General features: G+C 39.2%; 1 long non-coding RNA gene across 1 annotated transcript; it reads right to left on the reverse strand.

Annotated features, from left to right (window-relative positions):
• Window positions 1-892: 892 nt before the first annotated feature.
• LOC307085274 lies at window positions 893-2,202 on the reverse strand. Its single transcript, XR_013812357.1, has 4 exons — window positions 2,107-2,202; window positions 1,864-1,953; window positions 1,614-1,715; window positions 893-1,179 (listed from the first exon to the last, which is right to left on the reverse strand). It is a non-coding gene; the product is annotated as an uncharacterized lncRNA (long non-coding RNA).
• Between the last annotated feature and the right edge of the window lie 2,216 nt (window positions 2,203-4,418).

Below are 4,418 nucleotides of genomic sequence, written 5' to 3' on the forward strand. Positions count from 1 at the left end.
AACCTATGCTAAAGGAGGGTTAAAGGATGCATCGAGGCTCCTTTCCTAAGCATTTTTAGAATTCGAACCACCTTTCCTCCAATCACTTCAGGGTCATCTCGTAAGGAAAGGAAATTTCCTATGCAAGAAAGAGAATTCGTAGAGGCACCTGGTGTCCAATTCATCTCATACCTTTTAAAGAAAATAGATATGCATTTTTGGTTCTAAATATAGGCCTGCTTTACTAGAATGATGCCTGTCAAACGAAAACTGAGAAGCTCAGGAGGCTTATCGCTGCCATCTGCCTTTCATGTTGCGTAGCCTCAGTGCTAGTTGAACTACTAACCTTTAACTAATACTAAAGGAGGTTGAAAGAAATCACATCCCTCAATTGTGTATCGGCAAATAACGGTGCTCCATTCACACCCCACACTTCTGCAATGCAATACTAATCTTTTTTGCTTTCTTTCTATATGGGGGGGGTGGGGGGCGGGGGTTAGGACCATCGCAAGCTGAACCTCTGTTGCCCTCCTAGGTCCTTTGCGGCCGAGACATTATTTCGGGTTTGTCTCAATGGGTGGGTTAGTGTTACTGTGTGATAGTGAGTTATTATTCCGGACACCGTCAACGAGACGGTTATGTTAATTAGTTAGATTGAGTGTGTTTTGGTGTGGCATGTGTGCGTCAAATAAAAGCAACTCGTAGTCGTGTGGTGTAAGGGGCGCGAGAGTTGTGTAACCTGAACCTGGGCTCCCGTCGCGTCCTTCCCGTGCTGCTTGCCACAGTATTTCCCCATATAAGGTATAGAGTGGTCTACATTTAAGAGTTTTGTATAACAATAGACAAGAGCAAACATGATGGCTTAATCTTTTTATCAAAAGAATAGTCTTTTGCTTACAAGCAAAGTGCATGATATCTTAAATAAAATATTGTATTGTGATTAAATAGCAATTCCTTTAGTAATATATATTATTCATTTGTTTATGTTTATCTTGGTTAATATAGTTCTGTGGGGAAAATGGTTAATAGGGTTAATAATGTTTCTTTGTTAAAATGGTTCTTATGTGTTGTCTTGGGTTTGTCTTGAGTGAACACCCAAGTCCTATGATCAGCTTGACACGAGTAGCCATGAGAGAAGTGCCATCGAAGATATGATGAAGGCACTGCTTTTGTTCATTCCACTTGAGACTCCACCCGTCACTGTACGAAAGAGTAAAAAACTACTTGATTAGATAGTGAAATATCTTAAATCACAGCCAGTCAGTGTTAAAATCAACCCCACATTACCATTGTTCTAGAACTGTGAAAAAGGGGTGAGAGGATTGGAAAGATAATACAATGTCTAGCATTATAAGATGCTTGTTGTTTTACCTAGCAGTGGTATAACTATATCAAGGTTGTGTAAATCAATCCATTCGTCAATCATCCTTCAGTTCACCTATCCCATGCCATGACAACCATAATTCAGGATTATAATCGTCCCAACCCTTTCTGTTCTGTCAGTCAGTCAATGCTGACAAGCTGCATAAGCGCAAGAATCAGGGAAAGCGAAATACTTGGGCGAAAAGTTATTGGTGATGAGCAAAGTGCTGTTAATTTTATCATAGGATCAAATATGGAAAGTTTGACTATACCTGTGACTAAATAATCTGTAGTTGGAACTGAGGGTGCTGTAGCTGGAGTTGGCGTAGTTGTTGTTGCTGCTGTCGTTGGAGTTGCTGTTGGGATTGGCGTTTCTGAGAAGAAACATGTAACTGGTAACTATGTATTTGTAAATGCATGACCGCAAGAATCAGGGAAAAGCGGCATACTTAAGCGACAAGTTATTTGTTATGAACAAAGTGTTGTTGCTTCTATCTTAGTGTGTGGTAAGTGTGACCATACCATTGACAAAATAATCTGTACTTGGAACTGAGGATGCTGAAGCTGGAGATGGCGTAGTTGTTGTTGCTGCTGTCGTGGAAGTTGGCGTTTCTGAGAAAGAACATGTTACTTGTAACTATGTATTTGTACATGCATTGGTGAAAAAATCATGGAAAAGCGACATACTTGAGCGGCAAGTTATTTGTTACGAGAAAAGTGCTGTTACTTTTATCACAGGATCAATATTGGAAAGTGTGACTTTACCTGTGACAAAATAACCTGTAGTTCGAACTGAGGATGCTGTAGCTGGAGATGGCGTAGTTGTTGTTGCTGCTGTCATTGAAGTTGGCATTTCTGAGAAGGAACATGTTACTTGAAACTATGTGTTTGTACATGCATAAGCGCATGAACCAGGGAAAAGTGACATACTTGAGCGACAAGTAATTTGTTATGAGTAAAGTGCTGTTAATTTTATCATAGGATCAAATATGGAAAGTGTGACTATACCAGTGACAAAATAATCTGTAGTTGGAACTGAGGGTCCTGTAGCTGGAGTTGGCTTAGTTGTTGTAGCTTCTGTCGTTGAAGTTGGCATTTCTGAGACGGAACATGTTACTTGTAACGATGTGTGTGTACATGCATAAGTGCAAGAATCAGGCAAAAGCAACAAGATATTCGTTATAAGCAAAGTGTTGTTACTTTTATCATAGGATCAAATATGGAAAGTGTGACCATACCTGTGACAAAATAATCTGTAGTTGGAACAGAGGATGCTGTAGCTAGAGTTGGCGTAGATGTTGTTGCTGCTGTCGTTGGAGTTGCTGTTGGGATTGGCGTTTCTGAGAAGGAACATGTTACTTGTAACTATGTATTTGTAAATGCATAACAGCAAGAATCAGGGAAAAGCGACATGCTTAAGCGACAAGTTATTTGTTATGAACAAAGTGTTGTTACTTCTATCTTAGGATCAAATATAGAAAGTTTGACCATACCTTTGAAGAAATAATCTGTAGTTGGAACTGAGGATGCTGTAGCTGGAGTTGGCGTAGTTGTTGTTGCTGCTGTCGTTGAAGTTGGCATTTCTGAGACGGAACATGTTACTTGTAACGAATTATGTGTACATGCATGAATGCAAAAATCAGGGAAAAGCGACATACTTGAGCGACAAGTTATTTGTTAGGAGAAAAGTGCTGTTACTTTTATCACAGGATCAATATTGGAAAGTTTGACTATACCTGTGACAAAATAATCTGTAGTTGGAACTGGGGGTGCTGTAGCTGGAGTTGGCGTAGTTGTTGTTGCTGCTGTCGTTGGAGTTGCTGTTGAGATTGGCGTTTCTGAGAAGGCACATGTTACTTGTTACTATGTATTTGTACATGCATAAGTGCAAGATTCAGGGAAAAGCGACATACTTGAGCAACAAGTAATTTGTTATAAGCAAAGTGCTGTTAATTTTATCATAGGATCAAATATGGAAAGTGTGACTATACCTTTGACAAAATAACCTTTAGTTGGAACTAAGGATGCTCTAGCTGGAGTTGGCGTAGTTGTTGTTGCTGCTGTCGTGGAAGTTGGCGTTTCTGAGAAGGAACATGTTACTTGTAACTATGCATAACCGAAAGAATCAGGGAAAGCGAAATACTTGGGCGAAAAGTTATTGGTGATGAGCAAAGTGCTGTTAATTTTATCATAGGATCAAATATGGAAAGTTGGACTATACCTGTGACAAAATAATCTGTAGTAAGAAATGGGGTTGCTGTAGCTGGAGTTTGTTATGAGAAAAGTGCTGTTAATTTTATCATAGGATCAAATATGGAAAGTGTGACCATACCTGTGACAAAATAGTCTGTAGTTGGAACTGGGGGTGCTGTAGCTGGAGTTAGCGTAGTTGTTGTTGTTGCTGTCGTTGGAGTTGCTGTTGGGATTGACGTTTCTGAGAAGGAACATGTTACTTGTAACTATGTATTTGTAAATGCATAACAGCAAGAATCAGGGAAAAGCGACATGCTTAAGCGACAAGTTATTTGTTATGAACAAAGTGTTGTTACTTCTATCTTAGGATCAAATATGGAAAGTTTGACCATACCTTTGACGAAATCATCTATAGTTGGAACTGAGGATGCTGTAGCTGGAGTTGGCGTAGTTGTTGTTGCTGCTGTCGTGTAAGTTGGCATTTCTGAGAAGGAACATGTAACTTGTAACTATGTATTTGTACATGCATTGGTGAAAAAATCAGGGAAAAGCGACATACTTGAGCGACAAGTTATTTGTTATGAGAAAAGTGCTGTTAATTTTATTATAGGATCAAATATGGAAAGTATGACTATACCAGTGACAAAATAATCTGTAGTTGGAACTGAGTGTCCTGTAGCTGGAGTTGGCGTAGTTGTTGTAGCTTCTGTCATTGAAGTTGGCATTTCTGAGAAGGAACATGTTACGTGTAACTATGCATAACCGCAAGAATCAGGGAAAGTGAAATACTTGGGCGAAATTTTGTTGGTGTTGAGCAAAGTGCTGTTAATTTTAACATAGGATCAAATATGGAAAGTTTGACTATACCTGTCAGAAAATAATCT

This window comes from Pollachius pollachius, assembly GCF_949987615.1.
Source record: "Pollachius pollachius genome assembly, chromosome: 13".
Taxonomy (NCBI): domain Eukaryota; kingdom Metazoa; phylum Chordata; class Actinopteri; order Gadiformes; family Gadidae; genus Pollachius; species Pollachius pollachius.